Raw genomic sequence first — 19,630 nt, 5'->3', positions numbered from 1 at the left:
TATTCCATTAGCCCCGGAGCCACTCGAAGACGGCCAGCAAGTCACGCGACCGCAGCCAACAGCCCATTTCCCGCGGTCACAAGCCTCCCGACCACGGCCAATGATAACTAAGAGTTTTGAGGCTCTTAGATGGGTTATCAATCCCCTTGTCAAAGTAGTATAAGGGGTGTCAATCCATATGTGTGGTAGTTAGGCACTAGTTTATAAGATAAGTTCTTAAGTCAAGCTAATCAAAGACAGGTTTGGTGACAAGTAGCAAGTGAAAATATAAACAAGAAACAAACAAGTAATGATTAGTGAACTAAACAATTAAGCCAAACAAGATGATGGTGATTAAGCAAATGGTAAAAGCTAAACCTCTAGATGTGATCATTGATTAGGGTGCTTTAGAGATTTATTCATGATGCTAAGAACAATAATGCAATGCAAGTTACTCTTTAGTCTAGACTTCAAAATCAGATTAATTCATTCCCATGACAATAAACTCTTTGTAAATCACTTAATCAAGATTAATTCACCTTAAGCAAGATCAAGCAATCAACAAGCATAAAGTATCAAGTCTAATAATGACCAAACGGTTTCTATTTCAAGGAGACCGAATCTTACACAGAAAGCAGCAACAAGCAATCACATGATCTCAAAACCAATTAACTTAGAACTCAAATCTGGACTAATCCTCTCATGAAGGCATTAATCTCTACACTAATCCACTTTCAAACCAAATCATCATTTGTGAAATATGAATCAGTGAGCATTAAGAAACAGTTCTAATATGTCATTCATGCATTTAACAAATCATTCCCATGATGAAAAAGGCATAAACCCTTAGCTTAGCTCATTCAGACATTTCATCAAACACCTTGTGGGTGGAGAAATGACTAAAGTCTAGATCAGAGTGATGTGCAAAGATCTAGCATTAAGAGCAGCTAACTAAGAAAAGGAAATGAAGATCTAGAACCTAAACATCATAAACCGATCATCTAAGCACCCTAATCTACACACCTAGAAGCTTAAAAGATAACTACTCACTAATCATGATTAACACACCATTTCCTTTGCAAGAGGTGGTGTTAATCATGATTAGAAGCAGAGATGAGATGATTAGATGATAAGAAACAGCTTTAAGATGATTAAATCTGCTAGATATCTCTTGATCAAACTCGTTTTTACACTAAGAAGCAGAGAGAAAACAAAAAGAGGCAGATTAGAGGATAAGATAAAGCATAACTAGGGTTTTAGTCTCTAAAAACTATTTATATAAAAGGGTGTGGGCCGGGTCAGCCCAGGACAAACTGGGTACTGACCCGCCCTTTCTGGGTTGCTGGAGCCACCCCTCGCCATCTGAAGAAGTCTCACACCGAGGGCCATACACCAGGGGGTCATGTGCTGGGTTGAAACTTTGATGAACACTTGAAGAACATGCATGAGACTTGGCATTTGATCCGGTTAAAGCTTTGAAACGTGAAGAGGATTTGTTTGTGATCTGGGTTGGAGAGATGAGGACCTCGGCATACATGCCGAGGTGCCTGGTACCCGAGGTTTGTGTAACATAGGAGCTCGGCATAACATGCTGAAGGGTTCACACCAAGGTCTGCTTCAACACTTAGTCGTTTGGGGATCATTTTGGTGATCAAGGGAGCCTCGGCGTTGAAAGACCGAAGTCCTACCTCGAGGTATAGTCCCAAGGCTTCGTAAACATGCCTCCTCGGCATAACATGCGGAGGTATTCACGCCGAGGTAGGACACAACACTTAGCTTACAGTCGCATCTCTTAAAACCCGAATTGAGCAGCTTCTCTTCTGTTCAGTGTAACTTTCAGCTCGTAACTCCAAATGACCTGAAACCAGTTCCATGAGAAAGATAACTCATTCAGCTCGATCTTTGGTGAAGAAACTATCGGCGCTTGGGAAGTGGAAGGCTTCCTGGAGGGCTCATCTTCGCAATGCATTTACACGATTAGAGAAAGGCGTCTAGACATGTGTCCATTCCGGAGACGTTAACTTCTTGCTCATAGATCCGAATTGGATGATCTCGGACGTTATGGAAAGAGGACTCAAACATCTCTGATTCTTATGAAGACCCCGGAAACTGAATCTTCCTGGAAGTGCGCCGTCCTTCGCATTCTTCGGAGCTCATCGGATCGGTCCAAGACGGCAGCGAGACAGGGGTTTCTTCCGACAAGCTCAACTTTCTGCTCACGCGTCCGAATTCCATTATTCCACTTGATATGGAACCGTGATTGAATCCTCTCCAACTTTGGTGAGTCACCCGACAGCTGAATCGGACCGGAAGGTTCCCCGGACAGGCGATCATTCAGGAGTATCGGATTGCTCCGGAATGGATGCGAGACCTGTTCGTCTTCCGATTACCATATCTTTAAGCTCCGTGGTCTAAATGCTTTGATTCTAACTGTTCTGAACTCTGGACTCAATTATCTCCAACTTCTATGAAGACTCCGACAGCTGAATCGGCCGGCAAGATCTTCTGGTGACGCGATTTCGGAAATGTATCTACACCCGGGATTTTTGGCCGAGGGACTTGGCCGCGGTACGTGTTTTTGGCCGAGAAAGCTGCCCGCGGGAAGGATTTTGGCCGAGAACCTTCGACCTTCAGTACACCATTTTGCCGAGAAACCCAAAATTGCTCCTTTTCACCATTTTTGATCATTCCAACTCCATTTCTTCATCTGAATCACATCCTCCACTCCAAATTGGCTCCAAAAGCACCTGTTTAACACTCCAAACCATGCAAAACTCTCTTGGACCTAATGCATTCTTCTAAGTCCTAAAACAATGCCTAAAGACCTAAAATGCATGAGATAAGACATGATTTGGACTAAAATATGTACACTAAATGATGCAATTTATGAGTATATCAACTCCCCCACACTTATCCTTTGCTTGTCCTCAAGCAAAAAGAACAAATGAGAGAGAGAGGTTGAATGCATTGGGAGTTCATATTTCCTTTTAGAGAGAAGTGATCACAATGAGAATTCAAGTTCATGCTCAATTATGCAATGCAAAGCCATACTCAGATATATATCAACTCAACAAGAAATCTCCACAAGTTCTCCTCTCTCTCAACTCTTTCACATTCAATAAGCTTTTATCAGGTGAATCAAATGATGCAATGTTCAAATAGGCTGGCTTGGCTAGGGTAAGGTCATGAGATAAAAATGATCTCATCAATATTCAAGCGGGTGCAATGCAACAAGGATCTCTCTATGAACGACCAAACTTCGGCAGAATGATAAAGGTAAAAAGCAACCGATGCATACAAGGGCAAGACTCATCACACCCCACACTCCACTCAAAGCGTTTCTCACTTGCTCACCCTCTCAGAATCCTCACTCTTCACAATCGTTTTCTTTTCACTAGGGGACTCGCCTTTTTCTTTCATTTTCAAGCCTTGGTTTTCACTTATTCACACAGCTCTTTTCTTTCATAGCATATAGCCTCTTTTAGACACTTGAGCCTTTGGCTTCTTTTCATTTCAGAGCTTATCTTTTCACATCCAAGACTTAATTCATTTTCATTCATTCCCCTAGCTATTTCCACTCTCACTTTTCCACTCAGCTCACCTTTTTCCACTCACCAACAAGTCTTTTCCCCCACACTTATTTCTCACCAATACTCTTGGTTCCTTGATGTTGGAACATATCACTCAATGAGCCAAGCCCTTGTCGCTCTAAACCTAACACTTTCTGCCAAGTTCAGTCCAAGGTGGCCTTACAATTCACACAAGAACATTGGCTCGAAAGAAAGATGGGTTCAAGGTGAGGGAACTGATCCATGATGTGGATTCAGCTGCTTGAGCTAAGGAAGGAGGGTGGTAAAAGCAACGATTCTAGCTCAAGTATGTATGTCGGTATCCACAAGCCTATTCAAGCAATGCATCAAAGATATTTACATTTCAAGTTCAGGGTTATCACTTAGCTAGAGTTGAGTTCAATTCAAACTTGCTTCTTAGATTCAAATCGTTTCAGACTTTGCAAGCACAGAAAAAGATTCACAAGCATATTCAGTTCAAGTTTTCAAAGTGATGTACTCTCTAGAAAACCTATCATTACTCCCAGCAAGATGCAACCTATATGATGCAACTAGACTCGATCCTAAAAATGTGAATGCAACTAGAATGAACATTTTTTGTGAAAATTTTCTGATTAGATGCAACTACATGAGACTCAAGACTCAAAGTGGAAAATAAGATCAAAGAAAACATGATTAGTAAACACTAAACTCCTCCCCCACACTTAAATAACACAGTCCTCTGTGTTATAAAAGCATAAGAGAGAAGTGAAAGGCAAAAGCAAGAAAAATGCAAAATGAAAAATTAAGAACTAGATGCATTTGTACAATGAGTTTGGAGAGTTACCAGACTTGTTCATGAAGGAATGGAGGCATTGGACATGGAGGAGGATGCTGGTGTTTTGAACCCTCTGCTTGGACTCAAGTCTCTCAAGCGTCCCTTTTTGTTCATGCTCATTCAGGGACCCCTCTGCCTAGCCATGCCGAGGCTTCTATACCGAGGTGGACAAGTTTCTGTGTAAGTGGCAAGGGCACCTCGGTATTAGCTCAAGAACACCTCGGATTTGGCTCTCCAAGGCTTCTCACAGCACTTTGTTCTGTGAAGATCAAACATGAGACCTCGGTAATGATCATCTCGAGGTGCTTGGCCGAGGTCTCAGGTTCACTGCTTCTTTGAATCATAAGGCCGCCACCTTTAAGCTCCTCTCTGCACTTGTTCCTTCAAACCATTGAGCAAGAACGCTTTCTAGAACCTGAGATCACTTAGCAAACCCATCAAAACGTTCTGAAGATACTAAAGAAAAGATTAAAATGACTATATACAAGGATAAGCTTGGGGTGTCTCCCAAGAGCACTTTGTTTAAAGTCACTAAGTTTGACTTTGTAAAACCTTTTTTAATGAGGGAGAGGAGGAGCTTTGATGCTCCTTGTCATGTCCATGAATTCAAGCATGAGATCCTTGTTCATCAGCTCTTGAACACCACCAGATCCCTTGTCTATGAGTTCTTGTGTGAGGATAGCTCTGACTTTGGCAAATGGTCTTGATCTTCCATTGCCTTTAACTCTGTATTCCACAGCTCCACCATCAAACTTCCATGGAGTGAGAGTTAAGACTTGAGAAGAAGACCCAAGAGTGAATGGTTTAATGCGTTTTGGGCTCTTGTCTTTGTACTCTGAACCATTGCCTTTATTGTTGCTGATCTCTTTCTCACCTGGTGTGGGAGGTGGAGATTCCAAGCAATCCTCATCATCACTAAAGAACTTCTCACCATCAATGAACTCAAGATCAAGCTCTCTTTGGTGTTCTTTCTTTTTCTCACAAGTAGCAAAAGGCTGATCCTTCTCTTTCATTCCACAAGTCCCCACATACGTCATCTCAAAGTTTTGAAACTCATCACAGAGACTTAGAGACACATAAGCTGGCGGTTCAATAGCTTTTTCTTCTTTCTGAAGCTGTTGTTCGGCCTTCTCTTCAGCAGTAATCTGAACTTTGTCTCTAGAAGCTCCATGGATGTCTTTTATAGCGAAAACTTCAGTTCCAAGGGTCACCTCTCCACTGAGTTGCTCAATGTCCTCATTGTCTTGTGAAGAAAGACCTCTAAGAGCAATGTCTTCTTGTGGACTAAAGAGTACACGTTCTATCTCCCTTCGGCAGCTTCATGATCTTTGCTCTCCATGTGATTCACTTGAGAGGTTAAACTCTCTATTTTGTTGTGGAGATCATTGTATGAACGCTTTACTCTTGTTGTGAGCTCATCTTGTCCCTTCAGAAGTTGTTGGAACATGCTGTTCAGCTCCATTTCTTGAGTCTTTGAAGCAGCTTGCCCTTGTGGAACAGACTCTTGCTGAAAACGAAGCTCCACCTCAGTTTTACCATCTTGACAATCTTCAGTATCAAGCTCTTTGTATCTTTCATTGCTCTTGGCCAAATTCTCAACAAGTAGCTCTCCTTGTTCTATGGTAAGAGTTGCAAAACGCCCATTGCTAGCTGTATCCAATGTCCATTTATGCTCTCTTTCAACTCCCCAATAGAAGATACCAAGGATAGCTTCTTGTTGGAACCCATGATGGGGACAATCTCTAGTGTAGCCTTTAAGTCTCTCCCATGCTTCATCAAAGGTCTCATGGATTCTTTGTTTGAAGCCCAAGATGTCTTTCCTAGCTTGGATAGTCCTTTGTATTGGATAAAACCTTTGGAGAAAGATCAACTTGCAATCATCCCAAGAATTTACCAAGTGGGATGGTAATGTTCTCTCCCATTTGCTTGCCTTTTCTCCAAGTGAAAATGGGAACAAGATCAGCTTGATACTGTCGTGGGGCACTCCTCCAGTCCTAAATGTCTGACACAACCTCTCAAAGCAATCCAAATGATCATATGGATTCTCCATGCCTGACCCCAAGAACTTAGTTTCTTGAATCAACCTAACCAAGCTTGCTTTGATCTCATAGGCCACAGCTTCAATTGGAGGAGGATGGATTCCATACCTCTTTCCATGACAACAAGGAGTGTCACAGCTTCCAACTGTTGGCGTTTTCTTTGGAGCTTGGGTCAGTGCTGGAGGCAGTGCTTGAAGTCGTGGCTGTTGTTGAGGTTTTGGGACTGGAATAATGCTCTTGTGGACGTCCATCTCCAACAGCTCAATAGAACGTGTCTTTCCATTTCTCTTCTTGTGAATTTGGTACCTTTCAAAGCTCAAGAGAATCAAGGAAGACAAGTTAGTAACAATGAAAAAGAGAAAATTGATCATCTCAAAGAGATGCATGCTCTTAGTTATATACATTAACATGGTGAAAATAAAAGCTTAGTAAAACAAAAGAAAAAAATGACTTGATCTCAAGAAGATCCAAAGTTCTAATGCTAGAATGAATCTCCAATTGGCAACGGCGCCAAATTGATAGCAGGAATTTTTCAATCCTTGATCAATTCCTCAACTACTCATGTCATTGTAGCACTTGAGGTATCAATCCAAATGGAGAGATTCTAGACACTAGAACTATGAGGAGTTATCTTAATTCAAGTCTAACAAGCAGATGAGTTGGTAACAAGGTGATCTAAAACATAAAACAAACAAAAAAACAAGCAGTAATTTAAGAACAAGCAACAAGACAACAAAACAAAGACTCAGATTCAAAACAAAGAGAAAGCTAAACCTCTAGATGTGATCATTGATTAGGGTGCTTTAGAGATTTATTCATGATGCTAAGAACAATAATGCAATGCAAGTTACTCTTTAGTCTAGACTTCAAAAGCAGATTAATTCATTCCCATGACAATAATCTCTTTGTAAATCACTTAATCAAGATTAATTCACCTTAAGCAAGATCAAGCAATCAACAAGCATAAAGTATCAAGTCTAATAATGACCAAACGGTTTCTATTTCAAAGAGACCGAATCTTACACAGAAAGCAGCAACAAGCAATCACATGATCTCAAAACCAATTAACTTAGAACTCAAATCTAGACTAATCCTCTCATGAAGGCACTAATCTCTACACTAATCCACTTTCAAACCAAATCATCATTTGTGAAATATGAATCAGTGAGCATTAAGAAACAGTTCTAATATGTCATTCATGCATTTAACAAATCATTCTCATGATGAAAAAGGCATAAACCCTTAGCTTAGCTCATTCAGACATTTCATCAAACACCTTGTGGGTGGAGAAATGACTAAGGTCTAGATCAGAGTGATGTGCAAAGATCTAGCATTAAGAGCAGCTAACTAAGGAAAGGAGATGAGAATCTAGAACCTCAACATCATAAACCGATCATCTAAGCACCCTAATCTACACACCTAGAAGCTTAAAAGATAACTACTCACTAATCATGATTAACACACCATTTCCTTTGCAAGAGGTGATGTTAATCATGATTAGAAGTTGAGTTCAGATGATGAAATGATAAGAAACAGCTTTAAGATAATGAAATCTCTTAGATATCACTTAATCACGTCGGTTTTACACAGATAAGGAAAGAGAAACCAAAGAGAAACTAAGATAAAGGATAAGATAATGGATAACTAGGGTTTTAGTCTCTAAAAACTATTTATATAAAAGGGTGTGGGCCGGGTCAGCCCAGGACAAACTGGGTACTGACCCGCCCTTTCTGGGTTGCTGGAGCCACCCCTCGCCATCTGAAGAAGTCTCACACCGAGGGCCATACACCAGGGGGTCATGTGCTGGGTTGAAACTTTGATGAACACTTGAAGAACATGCATGAGACTTGGCCTTTGATCCGGTTAAAGCTTTAAAACGTGAAGATGGTTTGTTTGTAATCTGGGTTGGAGAGATGAGGACCTCGGCATAACATGCCGAGGGGCTTGGTACCCGAGGTTTGTGTAACATAGGAGCTCGGCATAACATGCTGAAGGGTTTACGCCAAGGTCTGCTTCAACACTTAGTCATTTTGAGATCATTTTGGTGATCAAGGGAGCCTTGGTGTTATAATACCGAAGTCCTACCTCGAGGTATAGTCCCAAGGCTTCGTAAACATGCCTCCTCGGCATACATGCCGAGGTATTCACGCCGAGGTAGGACACAACACTTAGCTTACAGTCGCATCTCTTAAAACCCGAAATGACCAGCTTCTCTTCTGTTCAGTGTAACTTTCAGGTCATAACTCCAACTGTCCTAAAACCAGTTCCATGAGAAATATAACTCATTCAGCTCAATCTTTAGTGAAGAAACTATCGGCGTTTGGGAAGTGGAAGGCTTCCTGGAGGGCTCATCTTCGCAGTGCATTTACACGATGAGAGAGAGGCGTCTAGACATGTGTCCATTCCGGAAACGTTAACTTCTTGCTCATAGATCCGAATTGATGATCTTGGACGTTCTAGAAAGAGGACTCAAATATCTCTGATTATCATGAAGGCCTCGTAAACCGAATCGGCCTGGAAGTGCGCCGTCCTTCGCATTATTCGGAGCTCATCGGGTCGGTCCAAGACGGCAGCGAGACAGGGGTTTCTTCCGACGAGCTCAACTTTCTGCTCACGCGTCGGAATTCCATTATTCCACTTTCTATGGAACCATGATCCAATCGTCTCCAGCTTTGATGAAGCCCCCGACAACTGAATCGGACCGGAAGGTTCCCCGGACAGGCGATCATTCAGGAGTATCGGATTGCTCCGGAATGGATGCGAGATAGGTCTGTCTTCCGATTACCATATCTTTCAGCTCCGTGGTCCAAATGCTTTGATTTTAACTGTTCTGAACTCTTGACGCAATGTCTCCAACTTTTATGAAGACTCCGACAGCTAAATCCGACGGCAAGACCTTCCGGTAACGTAATTTCCGAGATGTATCTGCACTCAAGATTTTTGGCCGAGAAACTTAACCGCGGCACGTGTTTTTGGCCGAGAGTTCTACCCGCGGGAACGATTTTGGCCGAGAACCTTCGACCTTCAGTACACCATTTTGCCGAGAAACCCAAAATTGCTCCTTTTCACCATTTTTGATCATTCCAACTCCATTTCTTCATCTGAATCACATCCTCCACTCCAAATTGGCTCCAAAAGCACCTGTTTAACACTCCAAAACATGCAAAACTCTCTTGGACCTAATGTAATCTCCTAAGTCCTAAAACAATGCCTAAAAACCTAAAATGTATGCAAATGAAACATGATTTGGACTAAAATATGTACACTAAATGATGAAATTTATGAATATATCAGCTTCCTCCACTTCTAGGTAAAACCTGACTAGCATAAGGGTCTCCTCCGGTAATGCATCATCAATTGGGACCTGTTCTTCAATCCTCAACCTGGAGAGGTGATCTGCGGCTCCGTTTTCAATGCCTTTCTTGTCAAGTATCTCCATATCGAACTCTTGGAGTAATAGGATCCACCTCAACAACCTCGGCTTAGCGTCCTTCTTAGCCATCAGATATCTCAAGGCCGCATGATCTGTGTAAACTGTAACCTTTGATCCCACTAGATAACTCCTGAATTTATCAAATGCAAACACAATGGCAAGCATTTCCTTCTCGGTGGTCGCGTATTTTTCTTGAGCTGAGTCCAAGGTGCGGCTCGCATAGTAGATCACATGGAGCTTTTTATCTTTCTTCTGCCCCAAGACAGCTCCTACAGCATAATCAGATGCATCGGTCATCACTTCAAATGGTAGAGACCAATCAGGGGCTTGTACAATCGGTGCACTGATCAAAGCCTCTTTGATTCTCTTGAACGCTTCCTCACATTCTTCATCAAAGTTGAAATCCACTTCTTTGCACAATAACCTGGTCAAGGGCCTGGCTATCTTGGAGAAATCCTTGATGAACCGTCTATAGAACCCAGCGTGGCCAAGGAAGCTTCTTATTCCTTTCACAGAATTCGGGGCTTGTAAGTTCACCATCACCTCGATCTTGGCCTTATCCACCTCGATGCCTTTCTCTGATACCTTGTGTCCCAAGACAATGCCTTCTTGGACCATGAAATGACACTTCTCCCAGTTCAAGACAAGCCTATGCTCCTCACATCGCTTGAGAACCTGAGAAAGATTAGCAAGACATTCGGAGAAAGAGGAGCCGTATACGGAGAAGTCAGCCATAAACACCTCAACTTTCTCTTCAATTAGATCAGAGAAAATGTGCATCATACATCTTTGAAAAGTGGCCGGTGCATTACACAATCCGAATGGCATTCTTCTATAAGCATAAGTACCATAAGGGCAGGTGAATGTGGTTTTCTCTTGGTCTCTTGGATCTATTGGTATTTGGAAGAATCCAGAGTATCCATCGAGAAAACAGAAATAAGGATGATTAGCTAACCGTTCAAGCATTTGATCAATGAATGGTAAAGGGAAATGATATTTTCTTGATGCAGAATTCAATTTCCTATAGTCAATGCACATGCGATGGCCGGTTATAGTTCTTTGGGCTATGAGTTCATCCTTATCGTTTTTCACCACCGTGATCCCACCTTTCTTGGGCACAACGTGTACAGGAGATACCCACCGAGAGTCAGAGATTGGATATATTATCCCTGCCGTAAGGAGCTTTAGTATCTCCTTCTTAACCACCTCTTTGCGGTTCGGGTTAAGTCGATGTTGGTGCTCAATAGAAGACATGTCTTGGTCCTCCAGGTGGATCCTATGGGTGCATATATCAGGAGAGATCCCTCTAATATCAGCCAAGGAATACCCTATGGCTCTCCTGAATTTCCTTATTTCATTAAGTAATGCACGTTCCTCATGCTCAAGCAAGTTATCGTTTATGATCACAGGGAAAGTAGAGTTTAGACCTAAGAACGCATACCTGAGCCCTGTTGGTAGAGGCTTGAGCTCAACAGGGGGTGCGTCTGCCTCATTCCAATCGGCATCAAAGCTGCATTGGCCCTGAACAGCTTCCTCGGCCTTTTCCTTGTTCTCGCGCGGTATACCATCGGCCTCGGCACAAACTGTCATGGCCATGATATCCCGAGGTGTCTCCTCTGTTCCCGTGGATCCCTCGTTGTCTGAAATGTCGAGGCCACTCTTGCTGAGCTCCAAAAACCTCGCCTCAGCTCCAAGTTCCTTCGGTTGGTCCAAAAGAAGCTTGTACACCTCGCTTTCCTCGCTCAAGTACCCGTGCACGCTTTGTTCCCGTGTTAAGACCACTTGTAACGAATCCTCTGCGTTCAACTCTTCAAGGAGCTCATCAGCTAGCTCCTCCATTACCTCCACATAGAAAACCTGACCTCCAATGGTCGGTTTCTTCATCATCTCCTTCACATTGAACTTCATAGTCTCGGAACCGATGTGTAGTTCAATCATTCCTCCTCTCACATCTATTATTGCTCCTGCGGTCGCCAAGAACGGTCGGCCCAAGATGATAGGGTCTAATGGTTCCTCGTCCATCTCAAGAACTATGAAGTCCGTGGGGATTTCTATCTCACCGATCCTCAAAGGTAGATCCTCAAGCAACCCCACCGGTAATCTAACCGATCTATCAGCTAATACAAGAGAGATCTTGGCCGGCTTGTAGCTTTTGTATCCCAATCTCTTGGCCACCGTGTAAGGCATTAAGCTCACAGAAGCTCCAAGGTCACATAAACAGTTTGAGAACTTCAGGTGACCTAAAGCACACGGCAAAGTAAAGCTGCCCGGATCGGATAGCTTCCTTGGTATAGATCTCCTTTGTATTATTGCGCTGCACTCATGACTCAGTATCACCATACCCTGGAGCTCCTTTGTCTTGTTGAGGATCGTGTCCTTTAGAAACTTCCCAAGCTGGGGTATAGCTAAGAAAGCATCTATAATGGGTAAGGTGAGTTGCGTGTTCTCCAAGTGTTTCTCAAAGACCGCCTTGGCTTTGTCTAAGATTTTCTTTTTGAAACGCCCTGGGAACGGTATCTTGGCTTGATAAGGTGGTGGTGGAACATAGGGCTTCTCAAGCTCGGTTGTCTTTTCCACCTCTTTTCCTTTGTCCTTGATCAGTTCCTTCTCTAAGACCTCTTCTTTATGCGCATCATCCGAGGCTGCCTCCCCCTCTAGTTGCTCATTGGCCTCAATGAGCTTTGTCTTAGGCGTTGGAGTTTGTAATTCCTTACCACTCCTCAATGTGATGGCGTTCACATACTCTTTAGGGTTCGGCTCCGGTTTACTTGGTAAAGCCGGGCCTCTTGATGATGTAGATGCCTGATTTTGCTTAAGCTCCCTGATATCTTGCTGCATTTTCGCGTGCTGGCTCTCAACCCTTTGCTGGCCCTGTAACAGTTGTTGTAATATCCCACAGACATCGTTCCCCATCTGATTCTGACCCGTTCCCTGAATCTGTTGTTGATTACCCATCGGCTGCGGATTGAACCCTGGTGGAAACTTGTGTTGCTGCGGTTGGTTGTTGAAGTTGTTACCCTAAGATGCTTGATTCTGCTTAATGTAGCCGTGCTGCTGCCCACTGAACTGTTGCTTGGGCTGGAAGTTATTCGGAAAAGGGGTTTTTGGAGCATAGCTTTGGTGTTGTTGAGCAGGGTATACTTGGTCTTGAGGGTTAGCTACATTCGGGTTTCGATAAGAGAGGTTGGGGTTATTGCCGTGGTTGTTAAACCGCTGATACCTTTGCTGATTCCCTATGTAGTTCAGCTCCTCCTGAGTTAGACCATCTTCATTAACATTGTCAAAACTTGGCCCTTGCTCATCAAACTCGCCTACAAAGTGTATTGGCTTTTGAGTCGCCATCAAAACCTTGTCAAGCTTGCTCTGAAGCTCTCTTATATCCTTTTTCATATGCTGTTCATCACTAGATCCCTCTGTACGGTTTGCTCTATCAAAGTCCTCACCATACGTGTCATTGGACATGGCTAGGTTCTCGACTAGTTCCATTGCTGCATTGATCTCTTTCCCAAGAAAATTTCCATTTGAAGCTGTGTCGAGTTGGTTTCTGATCTTGGGGAGTGCACCTCGGTATAAAGTACTCAAGAGGGATGCCTCTGAGAAGCCGTGGTGTGGGCATTGGTTAGTATAGCTCCTAAACCGTTCCCAAGCCTCACTAAAGCTCTCATTGTTGTGCTGCGTGAAACTTGAGATCTGATTCCTGAGCTTAGCCGTGCGTGATGTGGAAAAGAACTTTGATAAGAACGCCAGTTTACACTGCTCCCAGGTTTGTATAGAGCCCCTCGGTATATTCTTTTCCCACTGGTGTGCTTTATCACCGAGGCTGAAAGGGAACAAGCGTAGCTTGAAGCTATCTTCGGAGACGCCATTTATCTTGGTTAAGTCGCAAACCCGATCAAATTGATCTAGATGCTCGAGAGGGTCTTCTCCAGCCAGACCGTGGAACTTGGAGTTTTGCACCATATTGAGCAGGGAAGCTTTAACTTCAAAGTTGTTGTTTTGAACTGGTGGACCTTGAATCCCAGCTCGGTATTGGTGCGCATTAGCTCGGTCATTCTCTCCAACACAAATTGGAGGGTGTTGTCTCTGAACTTGTGGCGGTGGTGGATGAACATGATGGGCTTGTTGCTCATTTCTGTTTGATTGGTGTTGGTTTTGCTGAGCAAGCCGTTCGTTTCTTTGAGCCTGTTGCTGATTAACATAGGGTTGTTGTTCATTTCTTCCTACCTGCGCCTGATTAGCCTGAGCTTGGTGCTCGGCCGCCTGAGCCTGTTGCTCCATTCGCTGTTGTTCTGCCATTCCAAGTCTGTCAAAGTGCCGTTCTCTCTCGCGAGCTCGTCTTTCTAATCTGTCGATGTTATCGTCGTATGGGAAAAGCGATCCTGTGCTCCGAGACCTGGTATTCATGCACCTGAAAACAAAACAAGAACTTGCAAAAGAATCAGTAAAACAAAAGAAAGAAAATTCTTGATCTTAAGAACAAACAAGAGGATAATGCTCCTACAAGTTGGCAACGGCGCCAATTGATAACTAAGAGTTTTGAGGCTCTTAGAAGGGTTATCAATCCCCTTGTCAAAGTAGTATAAGGGGTGTCAAACCAAGCTTGTAAACGAGACACTAGCCTATGTCATTTGTTCACTTAAGTCAAGACAAGAAGATAATAGTTTGGTGACGATGATTAACAGGCAAATAAGCAATAAAATTAAATAAAAGCAGAGATTTAAACTAATCAAGATGCAAACAACAAACAGGTGATTCAGATGATGATAATATGCGATAAGGGAAGAGACTCTAGACAAGATAATCGACTCGGATGCTTCCAAGCTAAACTAATGGGTTAATGAATTATTTTGTCAAGCGATTTCATTTAACTTTGAACTCAAGGCATGTTAATCTTCTCATGAAAGTATCAAACATCTAAACTGATCCTCCTTCATACCAAAATGTCATTTGAGAAGCACGAATCAATCAGCAATAAGATTCAGGTCAAATATGTCTTTTAAGAGAACAAACTATCACTCTCGCGATGAAAGACTCTTAAACCTTTAACCGAGTGGTTCAGACATTTCTACAAACACTTTTGATTCGAGATATGCCTCAGATCTGAACCTCAAGTGATATGCTTGGGTCCAGCCTAGAGATCTCGTCGGTTAAAGAATGAAACATGCAAGACTAGACACCTAAACCCACTAATCTATCTCGAAAGCACCCTAATCTACTTATCTAAAGCCGCTTAAACGACTACTCACTGATCATAACGAGGTCACTAAGTCCTTTGCAAGACGTGTAGCTGGTCATGATTAGGAGTTTAATGCTGATAATAAAATAAGAATAAAGAAAGAACAAGATTCAGATGCAAAAACGAGATATCGGATTAGATTAATCTGGTTTCACAAAAGAGGCAAGTTCTTAAACGTAAATGGAGATAAAAGATAAGATGATTAGGTTTTTGGTCCTAAAATGTATTTATAGTAAAGGGAAAGTGTCGCGGGTCAGCCCGGAACAAACCGGGTACTGAACCACTTCCTTGGGTTGATGGGTGAGTGCCACGGTGTGTCGGAAAGTGAAGCCAAGGTCTTCATGCCGAGGTGTGCACGTGAGTCAGGATCCAGATGAAGATCTCGTGAAGAACACGTCAGGAACATGCATGAACCCTAGTCTTTGATCCATCCTCACGTGTGTGTTCTTGAGCCATTCTGTTCTTGATTCTGGGTTCGTGACAAGGGACCTCGGGATAAAATGTCGAGGGGTCATGATGTCGAGATGCTTGGGAGAACACAGTCCGGCATGCACGCCGAGGTCATTACACAGAGGTGTACTTTCAACACTTAGTCGTTTCAAGCTTCAGTTCTTACGTATGCATGCCTCGATCTAATCATGCCAAGGCTTTGGCACGAGGTCTAGTCCAGAATACTTCCAAGATATGAGCCTCGACTTGAGTGATGCCAAGGTAAAGATACCGAGGCTTGTGAAAACACTTAGCGCGTATCGCAACTCATTTAGGCTTGTATCGACCATGTCACCTTCCGAAAGCAGTAACTTTCAGCACACGACTCCAGTTGCTCTGGAACCAGTTCCACAGTCAAGATGACTCAATAAGCTCGAACTTTGGCGAAGGGACCGTTGGAGCTTGGGAAGTGGAAGGCTTCCTGGATTTCATATCTTTGCACCGCATCGGATTCACCAAAAAATAAGCTTTTGAACCAATGTGAACTCCGGAGACCTTATCTTTTGAACCACTGCTCCGAACTGAGCGATTCCGACTGTTCTGAGAAGGTACTTCATAGATCTCAGACTTTGATGAAGACAGGGCAGGCTAGTTTGGTCTGAAAAGGCTCCGTCCGCCGTGATCTTTGGAATCCGCCGTTTGGTTCTCGGATGCGCGTAATGCTGGTCCATCTTCCGGAAGCTGTATCTTTCTCCTAACTTCTCTGGAATCTTTGCTTGATTCTCTCCAACTTTGATGAAGACCCCGCCAACTGATTCGGACCGGAAGGTTCCCCGGATTGCTGATCTCTGAATTGCGCGGGCAAGGACAACTTTTGGTCGTAAAAACCTTCCCGCGGTAAGGAAAATGGACGAGGGCTGTGTACCGCGGTAAGCTTTTTGGTCGTAAAAATCCTTGCCTCGGTCAAAAACTTGTCTCGTGGTATTTTTGCACTCGATACTCGATTCTGGCCGATCGGTAAGGTTTTTGGCCGGTAATGAGCATCCGGTAAACATTTTGGCTGAGGTTTCCGACCAGCCGGTACGAGATTTGGCCGAGAAATTCCTCCAAGCGGTTTTCACCATTTTTGACCCTTTTCTTCACCGTTTTCTTTTCTGTTCCTCTTCTTAGGCTCCAATTGGCCTCCAAAGCTCCTGATAAAGACTTCAAAACATGCAAAAGTCTTTGGGACCTAATGCAAGCCCTAAGTCCTATTTTGACGCCTAAAGACTCAATTTACATGAGAAAACACATGATGAGGACTCTATAATGCAATCTAAATGATGTAAAATATAGACATATCAAAGGGACCAGAGCATCTAGACTTAAGTTTTCCAGGAAACAACTTAAGCCTAGAGTTGAACAGCAACACCAGATCACCATCCTTGAACTCCCTTTTCAGAATCTTTTGATCATGCAGAGCCTTGGTCTTCTCTTTATAGATCTTTGAGCTTTCAAAAGCCCCAAGCCTGATCTCTTCAAGTTCATGGAGTTGCATGACCCTTTTCTCTTGAGCTGTCTTGATATCAAAGTTCAACAACTTCACAGCCCACAAAGCCTTGTACTCCAACTCAACAGGAAGGTGGCAGCTCTTCCCATATAGCAGATTGAAAGGTGATGTCCCAATAGGAGTTTTAAAGGCAGTCCTATAAGCCCACAATGCATTATCTAGCCTTTTACTCCAATCTTTTCTGCTTGAGCTAACAGTCCTCTCAAGAATGGCCTTGATCTGTCTATTAGATACTTCAACCTGGCCACTAGTTTGAGGATGATAAGGAGTAGCTACCTTGTGTTTCACTCCATGCTTTCTCAGCAAACCCTCCAAAGTCTTTTTCACAAAATGAGATCCTCCATCAGAGATAACAACCCTTGGAACTCCAAATCTTGGGAAGATAATGCTCTTGAACAGCTTCACTACAACCTTGGAATCATTGGTAGGGGAGGCAATGGCCTCAACCCATTTGGACACATAGTCCACAGCAACAAGTATATACTGATTCCCATAGGATGAAATGAAGGGCCCCATGAAGTCAATCCCCCAGCAATCAAAGATCTCAACTTCTAGAATTGGGTTTTGAGGCATCTCACTCCTCTTTGATGTGTTCCCATGCCTCTGACAGGCATCACATGCTGAAACAACTAGCTGAGCATATTTGAACATTGTGGGCCACCAAAACCCACAAGAACCTTTGCCACAGTCTTGAATGCTCCCATGTGACCCCCAAAAGCTGAACCATGACACTCTTGCAACACAGGTTGCATCTCTTCCTCAGCAAGACACCTTCTATACAGCTGATCTTTGTTCAGGACATAGAGGTAAGACTCATCCCAATGGTATCTTTGAACTTCTCTGAAGAACTTCTTCCTGTGGTAAGCATCTAATTCAGGTGGTTCCACTCCACAAGCAAGATAGTTCACAATGTCTGCAAACCAAGGCATCCTCCTCTCTTGAATGCTGTCCACTTCTTCAAACTCCAAATAAGAATGGAACACCATCAGTGATTCCTCAGGAAGACTGTCATTAAGAGGCACTTCAGAGTCAATTCTCAGCCTAGAGAGATGGTCTGCAGCTCCATTCTCTATACCCTTTTTGTCCTGTACTTCCATATAAAACTCTTGAAGTAGAAGAACCCATCTCAATAGTCTTGGCTTAGCATCTTTCTTGGTCATCAGATACCTGAGAGCTGCATGATCAGTATATACAATGACTTTTGATCCCACCAGGTAGCTTCTGAATTTATCAAAGGCAAAGACTATTGCCAACATTTCCTTCTCAGTAGTAGCATACTTCTCTTGTGCAGAGTCAAGTGTTTTACTAGCATAGTAGATGACATGAAGCTTCTTATCTTTCTTCTGGCCAAGTACAGCTCTAACTGCAAAATCAGATGCATCTGTCATAACGTCAAAAGGAAGGGACCAATCTGGTGCCTGGACTATTGGTGCACTGACTAATGCATCCTTGATCATCTTGAAGGCCTCTTCACAGTCAGCATCAAAGATGAAATCAACTTCTTTACACAACAGCCTTGTCAAGGGTCTGGCTATTCTTGAGAAGTCTTTGATAAATCTTCTGTAAAAAACCCTGCATGCCCAAGGAAACTCCTTATCCCTTTGACTGAAGTGGGGGTTTGCAGGTTCACCATTACTTCCACCTTTGCTCTGTCAACCTCTATGCCCTTCTCAGATATCTTGTGCCCAAGAACTATTCCTTCCTGCACCATGAAGTGTCATTTCTCCCAGTTCAACACCAAGTTATGCTGCTCACATCTCTCCAAGACCTGTGACAAATTAGAGAGACAATCCGAGAAGGAGGAGCCATAGACACTAAAGTCATCCATGAACACCTCCACCTTCTCTTCAATAATGTCAGAGAATATATGCATCATGCAACGTTGAAATGTGGCAGGGGCATTACAGAGACCAAAAGGCATTCGCCTGTATGCAAAGCTGCCATAAGGGCATGTGAATGTTGTTTTCTCTTGATCTCGGGGATCTATGGGAATTTGGAAGAACCCCGAGTACCCATCGAGAAAACAAAAGAAGGGGTGGTTTGCAAGCCTCTCTAACATCTGATCAATGAAAGGCAAAGGAAAATGATCCTTCCTAGAGGCTGCATTGAGCTTTCTATAGTCTATACACATTATGTGTCCTGTGACAGTCCTAGTAGCTATCAGCTCATCCTTCTCGTTTTTAACCACTGTGATCCCACCCTTCTTGGGCACAACATGAACAGGAGACACCCATCTTGAGTCAGAGATTGGGTAAATTATCCCTGCCTCAAGAAGTTTTAGTATCTCCTCCTTAACCACTTCCTTAAGGTTGGGGTTAAGTCGTCGTTGATGCTCAATAAAGGACATAGATTGTCAGGAGAGATCCCTCTAATATCAGCCAAAGAGTATCCTATGGCTCTCCTGAACTTTCTTATCTCACTAAGCAATGTACTCTCTTGGTCCTCTAATAGGCTATCATTGATGATTACTGGATATGTGGAGTTTAAGCCCAAGAAGGCATACCTGAGCCGTGTTGGTAGAGGCTTGAGCTCAACAGGGGGTGCATCAGCCTCATTCCAATCCTGGTCCAAGCTGCTTT

General features: G+C 43.2%; 2 non-coding genes across 2 annotated transcripts; both read left to right on the top strand.

Annotated features, from left to right (window-relative positions):
* Positions 1–6,086: 6,086 nt before the first annotated feature.
* On the top strand, positions 6,087–6,192 carry LOC112088669. Its single transcript, XR_002900614.1, has one exon. It is a non-coding gene; the product is annotated as a small nucleolar RNA R71 (small nucleolar RNA).
* Positions 6,193–13,435: 7,243 nt separating this feature from the next.
* Positions 13,436–13,542, top strand: LOC112088715. The gene has a single exon (XR_002900660.1). It is a non-coding gene; the product is annotated as a small nucleolar RNA R71 (small nucleolar RNA).
* Positions 13,543–19,630: the final 6,088 nt, after the last annotated feature.

This window comes from Eutrema salsugineum, unplaced genomic scaffold (assembly GCF_000478725.1).
Source record: "Eutrema salsugineum unplaced genomic scaffold, Eutsalg1_0 scaffold_14, whole genome shotgun sequence".
In the NCBI taxonomy this organism is placed as follows: domain Eukaryota; kingdom Viridiplantae; phylum Streptophyta; class Magnoliopsida; order Brassicales; family Brassicaceae; genus Eutrema; species Eutrema salsugineum.
This window is presented reverse-complemented; position numbering and strand designations above follow the sequence as displayed.